This window comes from Falco peregrinus, chromosome 8 (assembly GCF_023634155.1).
Source record: "Falco peregrinus isolate bFalPer1 chromosome 8, bFalPer1.pri, whole genome shotgun sequence".
Taxonomy (NCBI): domain Eukaryota; kingdom Metazoa; phylum Chordata; class Aves; order Falconiformes; family Falconidae; genus Falco; species Falco peregrinus.
Genome location: NC_073728.1, coordinates 19,173,948 through 19,189,157, shown reverse-complemented (window position 1 = coordinate 19,189,157; position 15,210 = coordinate 19,173,948). Strand labels below are relative to the sequence as shown.

At 40.9% G+C, this 15,210-nt stretch overlaps 1 long non-coding RNA gene across 1 annotated transcript in view; it reads right to left on the bottom strand.

Moving 5' to 3' along the window:
- Positions 1-2,916: 2,916 nt before the first annotated feature.
- The window catches only part of LOC114012052 (uncharacterized), a 180,737-nt gene continuing 168,443 nt past the window's right edge, over positions 2,917-15,210 (bottom strand). Inside the window, exons 5-7 of the long non-coding RNA XR_003554256.2 lie at positions 7,889-8,191; positions 3,585-3,743; positions 2,917-3,130 (exon numbers count right to left, since the gene is read on the bottom strand). This is a non-coding gene — a long non-coding RNA (uncharacterized LOC114012052). The remainder of the gene's footprint in view (positions 3,131-3,584; positions 3,744-7,888; positions 8,192-15,210) is intronic.

The window sequence follows — 15,210 nt, the reverse complement described above, 5'->3', positions numbered from 1 at the left end:
TTACCAATGTAATAACTGTGATTTACTGAGAAGCAGGCTGAGAAAAGCTTGGAAGGGCAACGAGCAGACTCCTCACTCCTGAGGGGGTTAAAGTGCAAAATGTTTAAATGAGGCTTCCAAGAGAAAAAAACTGGTAGCAATAAGAGAATGGAGTTCCCTTTCAATCCCTAAATCAGCACAGTGAGTTCCTTGGTATATTGTCCTCCTCACCACAGTGAATTGGAGCCATCTCTCGCACCAAAGCCAGCAGCAGTTATTTGATGCATACTATTTGAAACGTCACTGATCTGCAATCAAACAAGTGATTTCTAGCCAAAAATTACGAAATACTTGGCAAACTTAGCCAAGTAGATGAGTCAGACAGAAAAACCTGCCTGACAGAAGAGTAAGTCAAGCCACAGCAGTTGCAAGTAATTTGTCCCAAATGTGAGCAGGGCAAAATCTAGAGCAGGAGGCTGGTTTCCCAGCCCCACGCGCCAACCACTGCACTGCATTCTTTACTGCTTTTTTAACCACAACGGCCTCTGAAAATCACTCTTCAAAGGCATTTCTTGGTAGTAATAAATGAACGATCAAAACCTAAACAAAGAACCCAGCAGCTGAGATGATGCAACTTAGCAAACAGAAATGATGAAGATTGCCTTGTCCTCTGCTTATTTCCAAAAGAATAAAGCCCAGGTAATTTATAAAGCCTTCCCCCTTCTCCTCTCCTTTAAAGCCCCTTGGGAGTTACCCAGGAGACAGCACCACTTTCCTCTACTTCCCCATCTTTAAAATACATTCATTCCAGTTTTCAAATTGCTATTTTGTAGTGCTAAATCTCTACCCACACTAATTTCTCCAGGTCAGAATCTGACCCTGATTTGAACAAAATCTGGAGTCAAATATTCACACTAGAATGCTTTTGCCTTGCTGCATGTCAGATGCCATCTCCCTGCAAATGTTTCACACACCTTGGAGTGCAGCTTGTGGAACTGATGAGGTGAAGAGCACTGCAGAGCAGCTCTGTGCTGGTAATCACAGGACTGAAGAAACACATACATCATCTGCCACATAGGTTGGCATTTCAAGTAAAAAACCTTCACTATGTGTAAGATGTTGGACAAATGATGGCCATATGCATGTTTGTCTCTGTGCAGATGTCTTTGCATTCTCAGCTAGGAAAAAGCTGAGGTAGGCTTTTTTTGCCGACAGTTTAATATTAGTGACACAGTTTATGTCCTCTGCAAAAACAATAATGGGGGATAAGGTGACATAAATTATTTGCAAATCGTTTGACATATGCAGGGCATTGTCCTTGCAATAATCACTATCAGTCTGTCAGTTTAAGATATGAACCGTGCCACTGCTATTTTATATCATTGTGTTAAGCTTTCACATGTTGTAATTTTACAGATTTGTTCTTTGGAGAACACTGCAACACAAATCAAATTGTATTATGTTTAGTCATATGCTGTGCGGAGCACCTCCCTGCAATTAGGGGCGGGGGGAGATGAGGAGCAAACAAACAGTCCTAGATAAAGGGCAGCTCCTCAAAAGTTAGGATATTTCCCAGATACCATTACTCAACTTTCATGGTCATTATTCAAGGCAAGAGGAATTATTTAAATTCATGCTAACATCACTTGCTGGCTGCATGAACAAAGTGAGCACTGGAAAGCACCATACTGACAGATCAGTTTAAAACACCCTTGTCTGATTTGTTTCTCCATAACAGTCAGGCACAACATTTGATTCTTATGAATAATGTGGGTTTTACTAAAGTAAATATACTGATTTCTTTTCAACTCACAAAAGATCCTTTCAAGACCAGTAGGTGCCTGTAGTATTAACTCTGCTTTCCACAGACATGCAGAATGGTTCTGGAATAGCAATGAACTCAGCATTGTCTCTTTTATTCCAGGCAAATTAATTCCTGTAGTATAGTCTAAAAAAGACCTAAAGTAAACAGCTTATTATTAGTCTTTTTTTTTTTTCTAAATTTGAACCACAGATTACCGTGGGAGTCATTCACAAGTGTATTCTAAGTGTATGTATGCGATGCCAGATACCTTATACTAACTGCTTGAGAAACGTATTAGTATGTACGTGTGCTTAATTGGTAAAGGAGTCAGTAGGAAATACTGTAATATGCATTCTGAAGTATCACATTTCAGTGACTTTTTACTATATTTTGAATAGCGAAACGTGATTTGTTTTCCCCTGGGAAAGTTCCCTGCATTCAGTTGTCAGCAGAACAGAATCCTTCTGCTTCCAGTGAGCCCTTAAACTAGAAAGATTTATTGCACTTACACCCTTGAAAGAACATATCTTTTTCTTTGAAGGCAGCCATTATCACCATCCCATTTTATATCTTTTCTGATAAGTGCAGGCAGTAAAGCAGATAAACTCCTTGCATACCAATTAAAGACACATGCACACTAAGACAGTGTATACTATCAGAGATGCTCAGAGTAATATTCTTCCTAGCACAGTAGATATATCTAAGGAGTTTGACTTTTATTATTCTCAGCTTTACACCTCTGACATTTCTAAACCATGGAGGAAATTAATGAATTCTCACCCAAGACTCCATTGTCTAATCTTGCCCCAGTGCTCATGAATTATGGAAAATGACAGATCAGCTGATGACGTACAACAGGCTATTTTAAAACCACCCTTTTCCACAAAACCTGGGCCATGAAAGGCTCACCACTGTATTTCATGCAGTCACCTGACAAAATACTGGTCTCATGTTAATCGATACCTTAAATACAGTTATTTTTTCACTATATTTCACTCACTTCCTCACACCCAAGATGTTGTGATGGTTTTTATGCACAAAAAGTATGAAAGCCAGACCCATGAACCTAGGAAGCTTCTTTTCCTACTTTCAGGTGTGATGCCAAAGTACAGTCCTAACTCTTAGCAACCTACTTTGGATTCTTCCATTTTGAGATCTCCACAGACTAAACAAGAGCTCAGTAACATTTTAAGGTTCTTAAGTGCAATGTCCTCCACCTACCTGTGTGACTGCTGCTTCTAGTGCATTTTTCCAAGCAGACAAAAGGCCTTTGCTCATCCTGAATGGTGAGACCAAGAGGATTTGTATGAAAAGGCCCTCCCAGGTGAGATCATTGCCACAACTAGGCTGTAATGACCAAGAGCCATATTAGCAGCTGCAAGCCCTTTGGCTACGACATCCCACACCCTCTCTGTCCCAGTTAGCATGCAAATTCACTGGGATAGGAGCCACTCTGTAGTGTTTCTTTCCAAACAAATAAAAGCCCCTGAGCTTTATCAAAGGCAGATGATGTCAGCAATGCCAGCTTGCTTGGAGGAGCTGTTTGGACAGCCCTGCTGGGCTGGATGGCTATCAGGCTGTTTGGGCTGCCCTGCTCTCCTCCCACATTGGCAAACTGCAGCTCTGGGCTGCTCCCAAGTCACCACACGCCCAAGGAGCCCCACACATTCAGCTCCTTTTTCCTTCTGTGCTCCAGTGTAAAATGAATTAGTGTATTTACTCACAACATTATTGTCAGGTGGAAAATTAGCTGTCTGCAATATTACCTCTGAACTTATTTTTACTTCTCCAAGAATCTCACCCAGAGTGTTTCCTGAAGTACAGCATCTGAGCACATCAGTGACTTCCTTCTGCGTGGTTCCTTGTGCATGGTGGCTGAGACACCAGTTTTTCTGTCAGGGTTCCCTTTAGACAAGAAACTATGGAAAGCAATACATCTCATTCAAAACATCTGAAAGAGCTGAAGATACAGAATGCATTAATCAGTAATTAATACAAATAAAAGAAACACTCTTTCATGTAGGTGGTAATAATAATAACACTTGAGTTTGTTCTAATCCATCTTTTTGTCAAATGAAGCACCAGGGAATTGGCAACAATCAGAGTATTTTAAGAGACTCTGTTTTGATTTGCAATATGGGGTTTAGTCCTGTGTTTTAAAACCGATAAGCTAGCCTTTAATATGGAGAGGAATTCTGCTATATTTTTATACCCAGCTTACAAGTCAATTTTCCAAATTAAGGCGGTGCCTTTTCACTTTATAAAGGAATTGCAAAAGCATGACAACATCCCATTGCACAAACCCTGATAGCTCCCTTTCTTCCATATTAAACCACTGAGAGCAGCTGGAATAAAGGGCTTCAACCCTTCCAGAGAAACAGCATCTTCCAGAACATCAGACAATCCCAAAATCCTTTAAATAGCCCTGTATTTGTTATATTTAGTGACAATTACACAAGTGACTTCCTGACTGCAAATATGATTCATTACTCTGCAGCAGAAGTAATACCTCTAATAGACTATGCATTGAGTTGACCCAAAATAGCTGCTGAAGAATAGTTGTTCCTGAACTACTCCATGGACAGATTTTTTAAATTATTGTAACCATATATAAGAAGAACAGATTATCCTGCCATGTAATTATTTAGCAATACCCCTAAATCTTTGTATAAACTAAATTTCAAATGTGGACAACAATAAGCAATGTTTAATAAAGAGTTTTTAGGAACACTTTGTCTGGAACTTGCTGGGAGGTTATAAGCCCTATTTAAAATTAAACAATTTGTATTCAATCTTTAGTCACCCTTGAGCTTCACTATTATCAACACTCAAAGTTAAAAAAAAAAAGACAAGAAAAAGAGAAAGTAATTTTTTCTTCTAAGTAAAGGGAGTAGAAATTGAGTATTTCCAAACCAGCTAGACCTAAGGACACAGTTGCAGCTCCCTCCCCACTCTGGAATAACACAGACAACCCCACTGAGAACAGCACTACCCCAGGGCCTGCAAGCCCATCTTTGACAGGATCGTGCTGCCCTGCTCTTGATTTTGATGCCTACACAGTGCTGAGCAGCAGGGTTTCACTGCATACAAATCATTAACAAATCAGGAAGCTTGGAAATGATCTGAAAAGATTATCATGTGTCCACTTCCCTACTGCAGAGCCTTACACCATGAAGACAGCCCTATTTCACTTGTGCACTGTCCCTGTCCTATGAAGGGATTGCTCACAGACCTGCACTTCACATCTTCAGGTCATCCTCAGTGTTCAAAGCAAACCTCAGCACTGCTGTGTGCTGTGCTGGCTCTGTCTCGCTGACACAGGGTTCCTCAGCACAGCTCTCCGAAATTCACCACTGCAGAGCAAGGGAAGCAGCAGGGCTGTGGGTGTCCCCTGACAAGGGGATTTTTGACATAGCCAGATCCACGCCCTCACTCCCAGGGCAGGCAGTAAGTAAAGAAAGACTAGGGGAAAACTGGAATATCACTCCCTCCCTCTCACTAATGCCAACTGCAGTTTATCTGTGAACTTCAGAGAGGCCAAAATTTCATCTGTATTGTTCAGGATTTCTGCAGGCAAGGCAGCCAGGTATGCTCAAGGGGAAACCCAACCCTATCAGCTTTCAAAAGAAGCCACAGAAATACGCCATCGCCTTCACATCGATGATACTACACACACAAGCAGTAATCTTTCGGCTCCTTTTTTATTCCTTTTCATAGCAGCCACTCGGCATAACCTTCCAGACAACAGCTGCTGCCCAAAAGGAAGGCTGGGAGGCCTGAGCTGTGCTCAATATGAAATTGTCCAGGTGGGTGCTCTCAGCTCAGCTTTAAAATTTTTATTATTTTTCCAGCTTCCTGTCCAAGTGTTCTGCCTGCTCCCCTCATTAGAGCAATGGCAATTTAAACTAAAACTCACAACACGCAATGGTTGATGCTACTGCTGAAAAACCTCACTGATGAGGTCTCAGAGTAATCCCAGTGTCCCAGCTTACTGTGCATCTCTCTGTTCTAGCTTGTTAAACAACATTCTACAATGCTGGTATGTAATCTAAAAAACATCATAAGTAATAATTAAACATTAAATCAGATTAATTCCAGGCTTGTTTGCCCTTGATAATAATATTAATTCTCTAGAGACGAAAGCAAGACAATTGTGTGAAAACAAAGCACAAATAAAGTCCATAAAATACAGAGGAAATATTTCCAATATTAGTTTTGTAATATGGAGTATTCATTTTGTAATATGGTGGTGACATAAAATATGCAGCAGCAACAAACAGAGGAAATTTGATGGACTGCCAAAGCTGTTTCTCCTTAAAATGCACATTGCTCTCAGTTAAGCTTGGCACTGAGACAAGACTGCCTACACAGGCATTTTCAAAGGGCTCTTTCAAGGCTGACGTGCCACTTTCAGCTCTGACATGGGATCAGAATTACAGCTGAGGAATCAAATGAAAATCCAACCAGGCTGTGTGGGACTTCCTTAGAGAGGAGGGCTACAAGAGCTATATTTGCAGCCTCACAGGGTGTTCCCATGCTTGCTATCACCGTATCAAAAGTGTTCTATTTATAGACAGCAATTTGTTGGTGCCAGGCAGTGATGGGCATGTGATATGAGGGTGGTGAGGCACTAGAACAGGTTGCCCAGAGAAGCTGTGGATGCCCCATCCCTGGCAGTGTTCAAGGCCAGGCTGGAAGGGACTTTGAGCACGTTGGTCAAGTGGAAGGTGTCCCTGCCCACGGCAGGGGGGTTGGAACTAGATGATCTTTAAGGTCCCTTCCAAACCAAACCACTCTATGATTCTATGATATATGGCTGTTGGCAAAATGAGTCTGTCCATGGGTTATCACAGCTCTAATTAAATGAAGACACAGGCTACTGAGTTAGGGTCCCTTTCAATGGAGCTGAGAGGACAGCAATCTCCACAAGAGCCTCAGAGGAGGACAGATTCATTTGACTGATTGCATGATGTCTGAATTAATGGTCAGGAAAAGAGCTATTATTGTGCCCTTGCTGGTAGGCTGCTTCAGAGAGCTTTTGCTGTGCTATCTGTTTGAGTGTGGAAGCAAAAGCAATGCACTCCTCAACACACAACCAGCAAACCAGGAGCCTGGCTGATGTGGCGAGCCTTTCCTGGATCAATTTTACAAGGCTGAGTGTCTGATAAATAATGAATGTTCAATAAGCTCAAATACAAATACTTTGCAAGGAGCAGGCTGTTAGTCAAACCAACGCTGCTCTAACTTTTAAAACAGTTTTCTTGTTTTATTGACAATGTGGGTGGCAGAGACAAAGCAAAGCAGGGCACAGTATAAACCACAGCACCAAGCAACTTTGGCTCCTGGTCTTCTTTGTGTCTCCTGGTTTCTGGGGCTGGGAAAAACTCAGTAATTAAATCCTTGTAGCTAAGCTGGAGCTGCTGGGAGCAAAGGGGTGGTGAGAAATTTCTATCAAATATCAATGGCCCAGCATGTGTTTGACAGGTGGGAAAACCTGGTTCAAGCCCTTGGTGTTGGGGGGGACATTTTTTTTTTTTTAATGGGCTTAATTCTTAAGAAAACGTTGTGCTGTTCTTGGTGCACGTAAGAAACCTGGCTTCTCTCAGGATTTCGGTAACCTTACAAAACTGGAGCAAGTTTCAGAGCTAAAATTAAATTCACAAGCTGTAGCAGGCTTGTAAGCTGGAACAAACTTGCAAGCAACAACGTGCTTCCAACATCACATTTGAATGTAATGCTTACATTTCTAAGCTCTTCAAGATCACAACAGACTTCTAGCTAAATGGAATTAACTCCAGACTAGAATCTGTTCTATGTGGCTCACATCATCTCTCACCAGGTGGTGGTGGATTAAACTGTAGAAGAACTTCAGTGTGACCCTCTAATCCAAGTGAGACTCCTCAGTCTCCTCCCACACCAAGTGCAGTATCTAGGTTTGCTTCTATGACAGATTCTTCTGCTTTTGGGAGACCTCCACTATTAAGTGAAAACCTCAGAAAAGACAAACTAAGGCCACAAAAATGACAAGCCAGCCTGGTCCTCATTTCCAATTTGCTACTCTCTTTGGGAGCCAATAGACAATTTGTATATAAATAAATTACAAACCTCCACTAAGCCACCTGGCAGTGACCTCCTTGAGCCTTTGGCTCTAGCTGAGCATATTGCTGAGTACCAGCACCGCTAGGTTGCCCCTGGAGGTGGTGTGGCACCGGAGCAGGTCATCCAGGGAGGTTGTCAAATCTTCATCCTTGGAGGTCTTGAGACTTGACTATACAAAGCCATGGCTGGCCTGATTTAGAGATCGTAATAGTCCTGATCTGAGCTGGGAGCTGGACTAGAAACCCCAGTGGTCGCCTTCTGCCAGCAGCTCTGAGGCTGTGACTCTCTGTTGGTTCTTCTTTGCTTCAGCTATCTGAAAATTTAGAAGGCAAATTTTTTAGACATGCATCTCTTAAGAAATTCTCTCTAAGGTAGACATGGACTTCCACATTTCCCCAGGAAGAAACACAGCTACTTAGCCAACAAAAGAAATGCCTCATTGAGATCTTGTTTTCAGGAGTTCAGACAATAGCCTTTGTAAGTGAATATGTGAGAGCTGATACAGACAAGTACACTGAGGAACTTAATCATATCATATTTCTGTGTGATCAAGATAACCTATATTAACCTGTTAACAGTCATTTAAATATTTAAACCAGTAGATCATACAAAGAAAAAGGGAAGATCAAGTTTAATCATGTGGCTCAGTTCTATTGAATATATCTGTGAAGTGGTATTTCTGGTTATCTGTGAGTGGAAAAGCATTTACTTACTAAATTATTTCTCACATATATAGGTTTAGGACTCAGTGATTTGTGTGGCCAAAACCATCAGATAATCTGTTCAACCATGTAACATGCAGAAAATCTCAACTGCCAAACACCGAGAAGCTCATGGGATCCATCTTGCTGTTATGGATCATTGAAATTACAGAAATGGTACCTGTGTATATAACTTTAAAGTAATTGCTTTGTTTATATGTAAGGGAATGCAAGTAAACTTGCTAAGGTACTTCTTGGATATCAATTAATCTTTGGCAAAACATACAAAGTACACTTTCAAAAATTTCCTTTAACTTCCATGGAAGTTACTTACACACTTAAAATTAAGCACACACTACAGTGCTCTGCTAGTTAAAGATGATACATATACGCAAGTTCGAGTCCTATTTATATGCGATTAAACCATAACTAGTATGCTATCTTGTTCCTCAGTTTTGAGAATAAAAATTAAAAATCCCCAAACCACTGCAACAAAAAAAATCTCTTTATTAAAATCTGTACTTTTCTAAATAATTTATAGCTTGTATAAAATGCAGCTGCACCACAGGGTCTGGGCCCCATGGCCAGTGTGCAAAAGATGCTCGCTTGTGTCCTGGAGATGATGCTTTTGCCAGGCGCCATGAGGGACTAGTGGAGTGGCATCTGCAGAGATTGCATTACTAAACACTGCTGAATCACCAAGCTCACACAAACTGAGTTTCTTTACTGGTTTACTGTGGAGGGGTTTTTTACCTTGCTTTTGTTGGAGGCTTTGCTGAGTGTGGTAGATTTTTTTCACAAGAATAGGAACAGAGTAGCAGAACAGCAGGACAAGTATCCCACCAACTTTCCTATGACAATGCATGGAAAAGTTTTTCAACATGTTTAATTTTTTTTTAATAGGAGCAAATAAACTTATTTTTCTCTCAACTTATTATTAGAAATGGTTAAACATTTTTATTTGATTAAGGAAATAATTTTGAGCCACAGCAAATCTCAGCTGTTCTGATTAAGATTTTTGAGAACAATAAACAATTCAAACCATGGTCTTGTAATTACAAATGTGAGCTGATTTTAACCATGCTAACACCTGTATGAGAAAAACAGAAATATGATGATATATCATTCTGTGTATTAGAAACAGTATAAAAATGCTCTAATTTCACTACACTCATTTCTGCAATGTCCCTTCTTATGAATTTCCTAAAAGAACCCAGAATTATTTTAAAAAATGAGAAAATATTTCGTTAAAAGTTTCCTCCTTTTTTATAGTCTGCCTTTACTAAGACTTACTGAGTACTCCTGAGACACTTATTCATGAGCCAAACTTATTCAAATCAGCTTAAGGATAGACAGTATGTGTGCACATGCATGTTTGTACACAGATTCAGTCAATATATGAGTTCATACTGCTGTAATAAACTGGAATAGCAAGAAGAAAACCCAGTGAGAAATACTGCAGAAGAAAGAGGTAAATAGGGAGGAATTACAGAAATGTGCTAAAAAAGGTATTTCCCCTTTATTCACTTAGTGCTGATTCATTCTCATTAAATGGTAAATTTAGCTTTGCTGTCACTACTCAACACCACTATGGTATTACAGCTAAATGCTACTTCACCAGTAATCTGTTATTATAAAATGAACTTTTATATTTGAATATTCAAATATTTATATTGGAATAAGTGCATATTGATTTGGCTCTTCCATGAACACAAATGCCTTTCTAGCAAGCAGGGACACCATGTTACAGTGAAGAAATATTTATTTACAGCATTTATTGTAGTGGCTTCTGGAAAAAAATTACATATTTAAACTGTCAGCATTAGGACTTGGAATTTTTTTTCTCTGTGCCAATTTAAAAGACTTTTTTCCCTTTTTTTATATGTCATGGCTCCAGGGCTCTTCACAACAGGGATCTGCAGAGTCAGAAACAAATCATCATTTGCAGTCAGCATGTTTGGAGGTCTTATTCCTATTAACTCTGACTTAAGAACAAGGTCCAATTCCAGAGCTGTGTTTTGATCATCTTTCTCTTTCAGCTGGTGGTTGAAGACCATCTGAGACTCCCTACAATCACCATATACTCTCTGATTTAGACTGTTAATTTTCATAATGATACAGAGCTGGTGCTGATCCTCCTTTCATTCCCAGACACTCTTACTACATGCTCCCCTGGCTACAAAAATTTTCATGCATACTTTAAAGCAATCTGGGGCTGATTTATTCAGTGCACCTGCATGAGGCTTGAGGGAACATACTGCACCGCCCATCCCCTCCCAGGCACACGCATTCCCTCTCAGACTTCTTGGTCACGACCCTGTCTCCTTCTCCCTCAGCCCTGCATTGCATGTCTGAAATGTTTTGCGGAGAAACATGTCCAAAGGATGTTGGTTAAGCAGTGGAGAGATGGGGCCAGGACGCATGTGCTGGGTCTGGTAAAATCTGCTGCTGTTTGTGTTGGCTGTCCCCTTGGTGTGCTTTCCTGGCCTGGGCACCATGCAAAAGAGGGTGTGAAAATGCCTTATGACTTCACAGCACATCAGAAGATAGATATTGTGATATGTCTTCAGGGAGGAGGTATGAAAATGCAGCTTTGGGGAAAAGCAAGAATATGGCAGTTGTTACAGTTCCCTGAAATGAAAGCTGCTCTTTCCATGATGCCACCAAAAAAGTAGAAGTGCCCTGGAAATCTTACAGGTCCAGCATCTGGCTCTTAGTGCAATCTTCCTTTCCTTCATTAGGACTTTTGTCTGTTTGGATGAGTCAGAGAGCAAGTCCCCTTGAGTTACACAGCAAGCCAGAGAAAATGAGAGACCAACAGTCTCCCTGTACGGATAGCACTTCAGCTACGGAACACACGCATGAGGTCAGTGCTCCAGCCAAGGAAGCTAGCAGATCTGTCAAGCCTTCTTTGGACGACCTGTTTAAGGATTAATCGTATGAATGTTTGCTCCACAAGGTTCTGTGTACTTCAGGCACTGTTTTCTCCTCCAACTTTTTAAACAAGGAAACACTTCTTTCCTAGGATTCAGGGGTCAAGTTTGGTCCCCTTTTGACCCTTTGAATTTGCCTGCTGCTGCTAAGCTAAATGGTGGTGTGAGGTAATTTATTTGGGATCAGGGTTAAAGTGTTAATGAGAACACCACATTTCTCTGAAGCTCAGCAGAACTGAGAGCAGCATTCTCAGCTGAGAGAAAAAAAAGAAATCCTCAGCAGATACTGGAGCCAAGAAGCATATGGAGCCATTTTAGCCCATGGTTGCATAGCTTCTTCTCAGGTTTCAATGAAGTAAATCTGAAGGGCAGTTTGAATCCTAATATATGTGCAGGAAGTCCATGCATTCAGGATTACTATAAAAGCAGGCTAATTGGAGCCCTTCTCCAGCGAGGTGCTGAGAGCCGTTGGCTCCACTTGGAGTTAAGAGGACTGGTATGTTTAGCACTGTGAAGGATTAGGCTTCTAAATTTCCTACTGCTGATAGCATGTTTGCTAGGAGGATTGATTTGACAAGGGTAGCGATGTATGGCCATTAAATTGTTTGCAGATTTGACCTATCTGTCCATAATAAGAAATAATATCTGAAGTGCCATAACTCTGTCAAACATTTCAAAGGAATACTTGTTTAAAGATCGAATGCATTATGTAATCTCATAATGTCAGATTAGGACGTAAAACTACAGAACATGACACAGAGCAGCATTACAAGACATACTGTGTCAGAAATTTTATAAACAATTTCTTCTGGACCTCTCACATGTTATCAGTTTGAGTAGTGACTATGATGCATTTAAAATTTCTTCTGGCAGCTGGATACAAAATGATGTGGCAAAAAAGTGACTGGAAGTATCACCCAGGGGCTCTTGCAAAAGCATTTTTCCATAGCAAAACTGTACAGACCTGCAGATTTTGTCCTGGTGTGAGGGAACCTATGGAGAGAATGGGAAACGAGAAAGGACAGCAGAACAATCAAAATGAAGGAAAGGAACAGAGCCTAGTCCTGTGTGTTATTAAACTGAATCACAGTTCTCAGTTGACAGACCCAAAATAATTAATAACATAGTAAATGGAAAAATCTGTTACCTACAGCCAGCACAAGGGCTTAGAGTTACCCAGTGCTTATACCTACAATTCCATAAGCATCATTTTTCTCCATATGGATTTATTTTTACTACATGTTATTTGCCTGAGTATGAGACTACCTAGGCAAGATAAATATCTTTTACCTTGGAAGGACCTATCTGATTTCTTTTAAGTATATAGCACTTTGGAATTTGGGGAAATAGAAAAGCAAAATAAATTCCCACAAACTAAATCTAAAATCAAGACAGGTTCAAAAAAACAGAGCTGAGAGGAGAGAAGGAAATAAACCAGCACTGAAATAAACAGTGATCATTTTTTATGAGACTCATAATAAAGAAAAATTATTTTAACTTTCCTTAAGTGACAACTAGTGGAAAAATAGGAAGCAGCTAAAAAAGTAGCATCGAGCCTGCTAGGCTGGTGAACATCAGCTGGAGTTGCCTTTTCTGTGATTTTCCTTTTATGTTTAATCTTCATCATTTTTATGACCTTATTCAATTCAAAGTATGTATAAATGTATATATGTATATAAAAGTATATATAAATGTCATATGCAGCATTTTTGTGAATTGAAATTTAATCAAGCAGAAGCACATGGTGGACACCTTCAGCAGCATCTGCCTTGGCCAGTGCAGAATAACAGAGCCCATGAATAAGTGCTGTGAATGCAAAGGTCATGATTTTCACTCCCATGTCCCAGCTCCACCAGCCTGCACCACTGGCAGCAGAAAAGGGGTTAAAATGAAGCTATACCAGGGTGGGGACCAGCTCCACTCAACTCCTGTTTTTCCCTCTGCAAAGCAGTGTGTGGTGAAGGGACTGCAGCCCTATACAAAAGATCCTGGGAATTAAGAGCTCAGGCCTGTCAAAGTAGCACTAGCGCTCTCCGTGATGTGCCACCTGTTCTTGGAGGAGCCTGGAGTGCAGCAGGGAAGGAGTGCCCCAGATATTGCCTCTCTGGCCTTGCCGTGATGCTGTGCCTTGGGGAATGGGTGACAGAAGGATGCCAAGATACAGCTCTGATGGGGAACATCTGAGCAGACGCTGGGTTTTTGCTGGTCCTGCACCCTAGGAGCCAAAGTTCTAGGGAGAAACGCACAAGCGTTCCTCCACTTGGTACAGTGGGTTTCAAATGAGTTTGTGTCCCTTTGTGAGCCATGTGGACACATGCAGCATGAGCACACATCACACACAATGAGTGGAGGAGCCAGGGCCCCACTGCACTTCTCTACTCTCAACATGAGTTGTGCCCCACGCTGCCCTTGCCCCCCTCATGCTGTCAAGCCTGCACCGTTGCTCTTTACACAGGTAGCACCTTGCAGGTTGAACTTTGCTTCTGCCCCAGGACAAACTGCAGACAACTTCTTCTGAGATGGCAAGCAGGCTACAAGCCTGGGACCTAGACTTCTCTCAAGAGACAGGTGATCCCCTCCATCTTTCCCTGTCCACACCTCTCTGTGCAGGAATCGTGCAGAGCAGGGCTGACTGGAAGCTGGGATCAAACTATGTTGAGCAGCATTAGCCTTGGTAGCAATCCCTGCAGTGTGTACCACTTACCAGAAACATCAGTGCTCAGTGACAGCTCCCCATGGACGGCTGCTCTGTGAAACCTGTCAGTTAGCCAGCACCTCTGCATTAGTGGTTGCTAACTGGGTCAGTATTATTTTGCATTAGCTGTAATAATGCTTTGTTCCCTCCTTTTTCTTGCTAATAAGTAGCTACTTCCTTACATCCTTTCTGGTCAGCCCTGCCTGTCAAATGACACGTCTGTCAAAATATACATTATTCAAAAGCGGACCTGTTGCCAGCTCTGTGAGGCTGGGGGATGGGTTCATGTATCATATCACTCTTCCATACATCTCAATTTCCTGCTTTCTGCATGATTAATGCACATTTGCTTCCCTCTACATAGACAGCAAAGAATGAATTATGCTGCTTCATTACATAACTGGTAATGTCTTTCCATACCTATATACACTAATCACTGCTTTCTTAAGCCTTATGTTTGTAAATGAACTAGATGGAAAGAGTAAACACAGAATAACGGCATGTTATGCTCCTCTAATGTAACAGAAATCAGAAGGGGACAAGAAGGTGTAGGTGTTTCTCCTACTAGAGTTTAGTAGGTTTTCAGAATTTTAAAGTCATGACTGCCCTCATAATACCTACATTTGATCTTTGATGTTGAGCTTCAGCAGTTCTTACTAAATTCAAGGCATAGAAGATAGACCTTTTCTGCAGCTGATAGAAAATGGATACAAATGACTGAAAATAACTAACACACACATTAGAAACACAGACTACAGATATTGTTCACATACTGAGTGGTTAATCTCTGCCTAAACTTAATACTAAATAAACCAAGCCAATATTGGCACTCTCAGACAAATCCCAGTACTGCATTTGGAAATAACAATATTATGCAGACTTGAACATATTAGTAGCTTGAAAACAGAGAGCAATAGCAGATGCTATAAAATACACAGAATCAATCCTGCTTGGACATTTATTGCATTAATACTATTTTCAATTTATTTAGCAGCAAAG